Genomic DNA, 12,054 nt, shown 5'->3' with positions numbered 1-12,054 from the left:
GGTTCACATTTGCGGGGATTTTAAGATAACTATTAACCCAGTCCTGCACACGGTACAGTATCTGCTGCCGCGGATAGAGGACATATTCGCATCGTTAGCTGGGGGTAGACACTTTACGAAGATTGACCTTTGTCAAGCTTATTTACAGATGGAGGTGGAGCAGAACTCGAAAAAGCTCCTAACGATTAACACACACAAGGGATTGTACCAGTACAATCGCCTGGTATTTGGTGTGGCGTCCGCCCCAGCAATATGGCAGAGGACCATGGAACAGGTCCTACAGGGCATTCCAGGAACGCAGTGCTACCTGGATGACATCCTGGTGACAGGACAAATGGATAACGACCACCTCGCTAACCTGGAGCGAGTACTTCTGCGGTTGCAACAATACGGACTCAGGGCGAACAAGCAGAAATGTGAGTTTTTCCAGGAACGTATCTCATACTGTGGTCACATTATAGATAAGGAAGGCCTGCATAAGTCCCCGGAAAAGATCGAGGCAGTAGTGAAGGCCCCGCCCCCTGAGAATGTATCTCAGTTACGATCATTCTTAGGCCTTATAAACTATTACCATAAGTTCCTCCCGAACTTATCGTCCATTTTACATCCACTAAATTCATTGCTGCAAAAGGGAGTCTCCTGGAATTGGGATGAAGCGTGTGAGGCTGCTTTTAAAAAGGGTAAACAACTCATTACATCAAAGGAAGTGCTCGCACACTTTGACCCAAAAATGCCAATGAGGTTGGCATGTGACGCCTCCCTGTATGGTATAGGGGCAGTGTTGTCACACAAATTTCCCAATGGGACGGAGAGGCCAATAGCATTTGCATCAAGGTCGTTAACTACAGCCAAAAGAAACTACGTGCAAATCGACAGGGAGGCCCTCAGTCTGGTGTGGGGTGTAAAAAAATTCCACCACAATCTACATGGGCAACGTTTCACACTACTGACGGATCATCAACCGTTGGTGTCCATATTTAATCCAACAAAAGGGGTGCCCCTGATGACAGCCCAAAGGCTACAGAGATGGTCACTGTTCTTAGGAGCACACCAGTACCTTATCGAATATAAGGGTACCAAACAGCATGGCAATGCGGATGGCCTGTCGTGGCTACCATTGCCTGCCAAGATCGAAGAGATAGTACAGGACCCCGTGGAAATATATCATACGGCTGTTATGGAACACTTGCCCATCACCAGCCAATGTATCGAGCGGGAAACACAGAACGACCCGACACTGGCAAGGGTTTACGAATTGACCGTGAAAGGCTGGCCGGCGCAGGGTGACGCATCATTGCCGGCGTTTTCGGCAAGGAAAGACCAGTTGTCTGTCTGCCGGGGCACATTGATGTGCGGAGCCAGGGTGGTGGTCCCTCAAAAATTACAACATGAAGTGTTGCGGGACTTACACGAAGGTCATCTGGGGGGTGTCAAAATGAAAAGCCTCACCAGAGCCTACGTCTGGTGGCCCGGCATTGACAGGGACATCGAGGAAGTAGCAAAAGCATGCCAAGGGTGCCAGATGGTACAGAACGTACCACCCCCAAGCCCCACTACATCTGTGGGAGTGGCCCTCAACGCCGTGGCAAAGGATCCACGTGGACTTCGCTGGGCCCTTCCTGGATGCGATGTTCCTTATTGTAGTGGACGCTCACTCAAAATGGCCGGAGGTCATAAAGATGTCATCAACGACAGCCGAAAAGACGGTCGCAGCCTTAAGGACCATTTTTGCCCGAAACGGGGTGCCCGAGCAAGTCTGTTCGGACAATGGGCCACAATTTGTGGCAGAAGAATTTCAAGCATTCCTAAAAAGGAATGGAGTGCGACATTATACGTCCGCACCATATCATCCGGCTACAAATGGGCTGGCAGAGCGATTTGTACAGACTTTTAAAAAGGCCATCAAGGCGATGGGGGAGGAAAGGTTGCCATTACAACACAAGGTGGACAATTTCCTATTCGCGTACCGTAATGCTGCACATACGGTGACCAACCAGGCCCCCGCCGTCATGTTCTTTAATAGAAGGTTAAGGTCGCGCCTCGAATTGCTCAGACCAAACATCCGGAGAGATGTGGAAAACCGAGTATTTCGTAGGGCTCCTGACAGACAGACACAGAGCTTTGAGGTGGGGCAGCAAGTGTTGGCCCGTGATTATAGAAATGAAAAGTGGCGGTCTGGTACGATAAAGGCCCGCCAGGGACCCTTGATGTACACAGTGGATACAGGGGACGGCATAATCAGACGACATGCTGATCAACTTGTGGAGTCCAGAAACCCAACTGATTCACTACCTCAAACGTCTCAGCACATTGTTCCAGCGGAATCACGGCCCAGCTCGTCGCTACAGAAGTCTCAAGATTGCAAGGAGTTCATCACTCCAGTGAGCTCCATGGCACAGGATGTGCCATCAGACACCGACGACTCCAGCGATGAAGTGGTGACGGAAGTACCGCCGCCTACACCGAGACCGACTAGAGAAAGACGTTATCCTAGTCAAGACAGGAGGCCTCCTCAGAGACTGAATCTATAACATGTTTCTTTTTTATATATATATATATAGGTAGACAACTCTGATGTAAATATGTTATGTATGTTGTGTTACCAAATGTTATTAGCCCTAGTTATGGTGCATCTGTTGATTTAATTGCACGGGTATGTTTTAATTAAAAGGGGAGGAATGTTGTGTATGTAATATGTATGTTACTTTAAACCTATGGCCAGGGCAGCACTACTTTGTAGGGCGTAGTGATACCGTAGTACCACTCCTGGCCATAGGGGTATAAATAGTACTGTGGGTACTGATCTCCCCTCAGTTCCCGCCTGTTGGTATGAAGTAAAGACCTAAGTTGAACCTTCCAAGCTGTCTCCTCATTATTGTATTAAGTATAGTCACATACTTTACAGTTTTGGTGTAAGTGGGTAGTAATGATTAAGTGAACCAACGGGTGATACAGTCCACAATATTCAAATCTTGAACTTTTTTGTTTAATTAGTGCAATTTATTATTAGCATTCATAAGACAATTAGTATGCAATGATGGAAATGGGAGAATAAGATGAAACAGTTAAGACAGCTAAGCTAAAGTCTGGCCAAATTTAAATATAATGCAGATAAAATGTTATTCAATATCAATTAATTTACATGCCTTTAGTCAGTCATTAAATCAATCCACGTTGATCTCATATTTAATATTTTTAAAAACCATTAAAGCTTTATTTAGAAACTGTCTAAAATCTATACTGTAACTTTTGGAGCAGATGAGTAAAATTGCAAATTCTAATATAATCTGAAAGACTATATAATCTACTTCGTAATAAAGTAACCTGGTTATATTTGACTTAAATTGAGTGTAATGATGGGTATGTGCAAGTGGGTGCAACCGATGAGGTTTATTTTTTAAGCTTCCCCAGATATAACTATTCTACTGTAAGCCATATGAAAACAATTAATAATTTGACAGGCTGTAGTATTTTTGAAGTAATTGTGTCATAAAGGAGTGGTTCATGACTAAACAAGAATGTTGGATTTGGCAAGCAAGGGGGGAGCAGCACAGTGCAGCCTGTGTCAGAGCAGTGAATGACAGACCACAGCTTCAGGATTTCTGCATGCGCTTAAGTTGCACTTAAGTTACAGTCTGTTTCAAAGGCGGAATGATGGCGAACGCTGCAAGTTCGCCGTCATCCAGACCGCAAATTCTGGGCATATGTATTTTACAACTGTTGCAGAATGAGACTCAATTTGATCATATTTGAGGGAAGACACAGTTGCTTTATACTGCAGTGTACTAGAAATTGCATTCCCCAGCTTTCCCCATAATCTTCCATCCCATTAACAACTAGATATTTTTCAACACCATTTAAAGGAGCTGATTAAAATACCCCTCTCTGGCTTTGATGGCATTCTGGTCCACATAGGTAATTTCTCTTGTGAAAGGGTGGGGCAGGGGGGAGTTACTTTCCGTCTTTTGTCTTGCTTAAAACTTGTCAATTTTGTGCTTGTGTCCTCTTGTCAATGCTGTCACCTTATGACCTCTGTACATCTCAAAGTGCTTCCCAGCTAACAAATTTCTTTTGAAGTTTAGTCACTTGTTTTTTAATGTAAGAAATCACACAACACCAGGTTATAGTCCAACAGCTTTATTTGAAATCACAAGCTTTCGGAGCGCTGCTCCTTCTTCAGGTGAAGTGGAGAAATGCATAAAGACACAGCTTATATAGTCAGAGAATCATGTCAGATGTTTACAGGTAACCTTTCCAACTGCCATTTATCGCACCTCGGCAGAGAGATAATCACAGCAGTCAAAGGTGTGAATGGTGTCCAAACAGGTCAGTCAGGGAAACATTACATCAAAGAACAATGAGGTGGGGTCACAAGGGGTCAAATATTGCAGATGCTGGGGTCTGTATGAAAAACAAAAAAACAGACAAAAAACATTTTTCGACAACGGATGAACGGACACCGCGCAACAATCACCAGGCAGGAGTGTTCCCTCCCAGTCGGGGAACACTTCAACAGTCAAGGACATTCAGCCTCCGATCTTCGGGTAAGCATTCTCCAAGGTGGCCTTCGAGACACACGACAACGCAAAATCGTCGAGCAGAAACTGATAGCCAAGTTCCGCACCCATGAGGACGGCCTTAACCGAGATCTTGGGTTCATGTCACGCTACATGTAACCCCACCTGATGCAGGGTCATCCAGACTCGAGTCAACATTGGCTTGTTCTCTCTACACAGATGCGGCTGGACGTGCTGTGATTTCCAGCCAAAAAAAAAAAAAAAAAAAAAATGTTTTTTGTCTGTTTTTTTGTTTTTCATACAGACCCCAGCATCTGCAATATTTGACCCCTTGTGACCCCACCTCATTGTTCTTTGATGTAATGTTTCCCTGACTGACCTGTTTGGACACCATTCACACCTTTGACTGCTGTGATTATCTCTCTGCCGAGGTGCGATAAATGGCAGTTGGAAAGGTTACCTGTAAACATCTGACATGATTCTCTGACTATATAAGCTGTGTCTTTATGCATTTCTCCACTTCACCTGAAGAAGGAGCAGCGCTCCGAAAGCTTGTGATTTCAAATAAAGCTGTTGGACTATAACCTGGTGTTGTGTGATTTCTTACATTTGTCCACCCCAGTCCAACTCCGGCATCTCCACACCATGGCTACTTGTTTTTTAGGCAGAGGCGGAAGCCAATTTACGCACAATAAGGTCCCACAAGCAGCCATGAGATGAATGACCAGTTAATCTATTTTTAGTGTTGTTGGTTGAAGGATGAATGTTGGCCAGGACGCTGACAGAACTTTCTGCTTTTCTTCCAAGAACTGTTAATGAGATCTTTTACATCCACTTGAATGAACAGACAGCGCCTTGATTTAACGTTTTGTCCGAACGAATAAAAAGAAAAGTCACTGTTGTAATGTAGGAAACAGTAAGCTGATGCAAAACATGCAATCATCATTCTGAATCTCCACAAGAACCCGAGATGTAAATAAAGAGATGAACTCACTTCAAGGGTTGCTCATGTGCTCAACTTCCCCCCTCTTGCCCCACCCCGCTGTTTTGGAAAGTGGCAGGCCCAGTCGGGGCCTAAATGTTCTATGGTTTTGGGCACCAGGTTGGCAATCTGCCTTACGAGTACACATTGGGGTAGAAGTTGATATGCGTTTTGCACATTTTCTGGATCCCAAATGGGTGCCATGAAGCCGAAATCTACAGAAGTCTGCCCAATGCCCTATTGGATTGGACACTCAATGGCCATCCTTGGCGGTTGTCTAAAGCAAATGCAGGCATCCTTTAAATATGTTAATAAGGGTCATGCGCCTGTATCAGGAGTGCACCTGGAACGCCATTTCTTTATCCCACCCAGCAAATCATGGTGGAACAGTTTGCTAACAGCTTTCACAAGTGGCATTAAAAGGCATCCTCACCTTCAGGTAAGTCTCTAGTCAGTCATTTTAGGTTTCTGGGGTACTTTTGGGCCAAGTGTTTGTCTACAAGATACTTTGACAGAGTGAGTTTATGGAGGGCAGGAACTGTTTCACAGGATTTGATTGTTCTTGTTGCTGAGCATGGGAACGTTGCTGGACTTCCCCATGGAGGCTAAAAAGTGGGAAGAGAGAGCACTGGATTCCCACAGGCACAGGGCACCATAGACTCTACGTGCAAAGTCCTGCGTGCTCCCCATCATGAACCAGCACTGTTTTGCCACAGGAAGGGCTTCCATTCGCTCAATATTCAACCTGTTTGTGCCCCTAGGCAGACCACAGGTCTGTGCCTGGCTTCTTGGCAGTAGGCATGACTCTTTCGTATCATGTCAGTCCTCAGGCTGGCTGCTGGGAGACAAAGGCTATCCCCTTAGTAACTGGCTCATAACTCCTGTCAGGAACTCGGGCACAGGCCCAGATAACTGTTTTATAATACAATAGTTATCAGGTTCACATTTTTTTAATTTATTAATTTAAAGCTACTAAGTTGAAATTCTTAAGTTTCAGCCCATCAATTACTGTTCCCAACTGTCCATCGATTGCTTCAAATAAACTTGTTTGGAAAAAAATACTATCTTAGATCCAGTGATTAAGCTTTAAGAAAGAAAAGGTTTAGGGCATTTTATCTTATTCACAGAACATTACATTTTCAATAGTTCATTACTGTTCATGTTGGGGAAGTCCCATTCTAATTTTAATCCAATTATGGTGAAGCAGCTGTTGGACTAACTTAAGTCAGAGGACGGTTGTCATACATACTGATTTGATTATGAGAAAACCAGGATATTCTGTAAAGCATTTAAAAAGAATACATATTATTCAGCGTGCATTACTCAAGAGGATGATCAAGCAATACCGTCAGATACAAAAATTAACCCAGTATCTACAAACAGTGCTACAACATTGAAACTTTGTCGCCAAAGACTGAATGTTGGCTGAGAGTGTGTTGCAAAGTATCAGGGTTCAGATCATACTAAACCACAAGCATTTCATATTATTTATCTTCTCAGTCCCTTAACATTGAACTTCCTCATCAGAGATTCATAATTAGTGTTTCTTTTACTGATCCTGTTATGGCCCCACTTTTTTTCCTGTGTGAATATGTATCATGTGACATGCTTTCTGACATTACATTATGGGGGAGAAATTGGGTGGAGCCGCAAACAGGGCGCCAAGCTCGCCTGGGCGCCGGATTTAGCGCAGCGTTTGGAGCAGTAGCGACCGCCGGAAATTCAGCTTGAGCGCCCCCAAGAGGGACACGGGGCGAGGCTCGAGGCGCTCCACGTCCCTCTTAGGGCGCTGAAACTGAATATCACAGCGCAACGTGCTGCAGCGCCACACGCTGCGGCACGGTGCGCTGCGGTACTGCAGGCCTTCCTCCCATTCTTAAGGGGGAGGGGCCTGCACCAGCGCGATCAGAGATCGCGAGTGCCGGCAAAAGAGCCCGGCACCGAGGAGAAGTGACGGGCTCTCGGAAAACAGCCGGCAATGCCGCGGGGGGCGATCAGGAGGCCAGGGACGGAGGTGCTGGCAGGTGGCCGCCGGAAAAAACGGCCGCCCCGCACCTCCACCTTAATTTGCGCCACTGCCACCACAGGAAGGCCCCGTGAACCGGGCGCCATTTGCGAACGGCGCTACAGAGGCGGTCGCTGCCAAATATCGAGATTGGGGCGGTAGCGGGGCGCTGCGCACACCGATGACGTCATCGGAGGCGGCACAGCGCAACAGGTTAACGCCACCATTAGCGCCCCAGCTAAATATCGCGGGAGGCGCAGCCAGTGGCGCTAAAGCCACTGAGTGCCCTCTTTAGGCGCTAACTGGTGGCGCAGCCCACCGAATTTCTAGGCCCGTTAGTTTTCCTCTTGATAAGTGTTAATCGGTTATCGCCGCTAATAAATCTGCCCACCTACTGCTTGGTTCACTTTCGGAGCTGTTTAAAATGTTCAAATGACCATCCAGGTGGTTTGCTAAAAACACGGCAAAAAGGGAGAGTAGAAAATCTGTTCCAGGAGCAAAACATCTTTGTTGCCCCTTCCCCCAATACCATGTGAACACAGAGCTGGAATCCCCAGAACAGAAATTCAGTCATTTTGGAGAGGAATGGGGCCACTTAAAACACATTTAAATGTTGGCCGTATCAACATTTGAATGAAATGGAAAAGCAGAGGATATCACGTGATAGAATAGTCTTTCTTCATGAACTTTGAACTAGGCAAGGTTGGGAAAACACGTTACATGCTGTGAGGTTGTGGATCATTTGTTCAGGGTTGGAGATATGGTTAAAACAGGAATTCGTTACTACTGCATATGTAAGATGGTCTAAGATGATAATCAGGTTTGTAAATGAATACAAAATATTTTTGGAAGAAAACCAGGGCTGCAATAAAAGAAACAGGATTCAAAACTTTAATCTGAGCACAACTCTAGACATCTTGGTAATGTAATAAACGTAATTGATTTTGAAACTCAAGCATCTTTAGCCAGAAGTGCCGCGTGGATGATCCATATTGGCCTCCTCCTGAGGTCCCCACCACCACAGAAGCCAGCCTTCAGCCAATTCGATTCACTCCATGTGATATCAAGAAATGGCTGAGCGTACTGGATACAGCAAAGGTTGTGGGCCCCGACAACATCCCGGCTGTCGTGCTGAAGACTTGTGCTTCAGAACTAGTCGCACCTCTAGCCAAGCTGTTCCAGTACAGCTACAACACTGGCATCTATCCGACAATGTGGAAAACTGCTCAGGTATGTCTTGTCCACAAAAAGCAGGACAAATCCAATCCGGCCAATTACCGCTCCCTCAGTCTACTCTCAATCATCAGCAAAGTGATGGAAGGTGTTGTCGACAGTGCTATCAAGCAACACTCACTCATCAATATCCTGCTCACTGATACGCAGTTTTGATTCTGCCAGACCACTCAGCTCCAGACCTCATTACAGCCTTGGTACAAATATGGACAAAAGAGCTGAATTCCAGAGGTGAGGTGAGAGTGACTGCCCTTGACATTAAGGCAACTTTTGACCAAGTGTGGCATCAAGGATCCCTAGTAAAACTGAAGTCAATGGGAATCGGGGGGAAAACTCTCCACTGGCTGGAGTCATACCTAGCACAAAGGAAGATGGTTGTGGTGGTTGGAGGTCAATCATCGCAGCCCCAGGACATCGCTGCAGGAGTTCCTCAGGGCAGTGTCCTCAGCCCAACCATCTTCAACTGTTTCATTAATGACCTTCCCTCCATCATAAGGTCAGAAGTGGGGATGTTCGCTGATGACTGCACAGTGTTCAGTGTCATTCACAACTCCTCAGAAAATGAAGCAGTTCATGCCCGCATGCAACAAGACCTGGATGACATTCAGGCTTGGGCTGATAAGTGGCAGGTAACATTCGCACCACACAAGTGCCAGGCAATGACTATCTCCAACACGCGAGCGTCTAACCACCACCCCCTGACATTCAACGGCATTACCATCGCCGAATCCCCACCATCAACATCCTGGGGGTCACCATTGACCAGAAACTTAACTGGGCCAGTCATATAAATACTGTGGCAACAAGAGCAGGTCAGAGGCTAGGTATTCTGCGGCGAGTGTCTCACCTCCTGACACCCCAAAGCCTTTCCACCATCTACAAGGCACAAGTCGGGAGTGTGATGGAATACTCTCCATTTTCCAGAATGAGTGCAGCTGCAACAACACTCAAGAAGCTCGACACCATCCAAGATAAAGCAGCCCGCTTGATTGGCACCCCATCCACCACCTTAAACATTCACTCCCTCCACCACCGGCGTACCATGCTGCAGTGTACCATCTACAAGATGCACTGCAGCAGCTTGCCAAGACTTCTTCAGCAGCACCTCCCAAGCCCGCAACCTCTACCACCTAGAAGGACAAGGGCAACAGGCGCATGGGAACACCACCACCTCCAAGTTCCCCTCCAAGTCACACACCATCCTGACTTGGAAATATATCGCCGTTCCTTCATCGTCGCTGGGTCAAAATCATGGAACTCCCTCCCTAACAGCACTGTGGGAGTACCTTCACCACACGGACTGCAGCGGTTCAAGAAGGCAGCTCACCACCACCTTCTCAAAGGCAACTAGGGATGGGCAATAAATGCTGGCCTTGCCAGTGATGCCCACATCCCATGAATGAATTTTTTTTAAATTTGCTGGATTTGCACTCAGTAGAAATGTTTCTTCCCTCAGGCCTCTACCTAAACACTGCCATCAAAGTAGTGACTCTCCCTTTGATTTTCCTTCTCACTTTGGGGAACTACCTGGCCTTCACTTCACAGTTCCCTTTGTGTGCACATTAAAATTTTTGAGCTCAGCTTGTGAAAGATCTTAAGAAGTATGCACATTCAATGGTATTGTTCTACGTCACTGGATTCAGGGGAAAATGTTCTAAGAATGTGCTTGGCAAATCTTTCATTCCAATGACCTTGTGCACAAGTGATTTCCTGCCTGAATGATATAAAAAAAATACATCACTGACTTTCTGCATGAGGACATAATAACACAGTACAGGAAACTTTAGTTTATCTGGAGGTTAAATGTCCGGAAAGCTCTATCTACCGGCAAAATTCAGGAGTCGGTTCAGATAATTTTTTTTCTTTTCGTTGCTTCTTTTCTCCAGTCCTGGCTCTGCAAGCATCTCTGTAACTAAGCAACAGCTTCAGCTAGACGCTTGCAAGCTGCGCCGACTGTTTTGAAGCTGTTGCTAAGCAACAGGGTTTGTTGCTTCACACGGAGCTCTGAGCTCCGTATGTTTTAACATTAGCGCTGGTTTCTACGGCAGTTTTGATCTAACGGCACCAGCTCGGTCCCGTCGGTGCCGGATACCAGAAAGTTTCCTGTATACAATATCACTGGTGTCTGATTGTAAACACATGAAAAATATTTGTCACACAGCCATCCCTTTTAAGGCAATACAACTTAAAGAAATTCCAAGGAAATGCTGTCACAGCAAAGTGAAGTCCTAAACCTGGTCGTTCCCATGACTTATTCCATGGTTACAAGTGACATCTGTATCATTAGCATTGCTAGAAGGTTATGTCAATTTGGACAGCTGTTTGCCATCATTCCACCAGGGGAAGTAAAGTGATGGCTGAAGGAATCTTCAACCGCTGAACTAAAATGTGCCCGCCCCTCAGTCCGCGCCATTCAAAGATCCAAGGTTGGCGGAGCAGCAAAGAAAATGTTGCCGGTGAGGGCCTGTGCAATGGGTCACCAAGCATCATCACCTACAGCTCCCAAAATAGAGTGAAACATTTTGAATTATTTCTTGCTTTTTTCTCAGCAGCTCCGGGGCTGCTGGCAGCGGCAGTCCTCCATCACCTACTGCTGCTGAGTTCCACCCTGAATCTGGCAGGACCTCCTGCAAGAGCTTGGGGAGCCTGAATCTGGCGTAGAAATGACCCTACGGCTGGAATCGCAACCAGTTTAAGGGTGGGGGCATCTCTGGGACAAGTTGTAGTCCCACCTCTGCAGAGATGCTCTCAATTGGAAAGCTTAGACCTATTTGCCCATCTTTATTTTTGACATTTCTTCTCTATCCTCTTCCATTCTGAAGCTGCAAATGTGCTGGCAAATCATGACCGCCATCTAGTGGTTATTTTTCACAGGTGACTCCCGAATTCGACCTGAGACTTTCTTGATCTGAACTAAGTTGCAGCCAGTACTCAGTACCATGGGCTGGGGGCTAAAAATTGGACAGTTCCTGTTCCTGATTTGTATCTGCTGACCCCTGTATGTACGGATATTGGGGCAAGAAGAGGATTTGGCTCAACATCAGGGAGCAGAAAGAAAACTTAAAAGAGGTTGTAAATTTGATTGAGTGCTCAAATAATTTCTGTCAGTCGAATTCATGAGCTCTCCAGATTATTAAAGAAAAGAATGAAAGAAAGCCTTGCATTTCTGTTGTGCCTTTCACGACCTCAGGACGCGCCAAACGCTTTACAGCCAATAAAGCACTTTTTTTTAAACTGTAGTTACTATGGTAATGTAGGAAACGTGGCAATCAATTTGCGCACAGCAAGCTCCCACAAACAGCAATGTGATAATGACC

This window comes from Somniosus microcephalus, chromosome 23 (assembly GCF_052327205.1).
Source record: "Somniosus microcephalus isolate GS21.2 chromosome 23, FLI_Smic_1.0, whole genome shotgun sequence".
NCBI lineage: Eukaryota > Metazoa > Chordata > Chondrichthyes > Squaliformes > Somniosidae > Somniosus > Somniosus microcephalus.
This window is presented reverse-complemented; position numbering follows the sequence as displayed.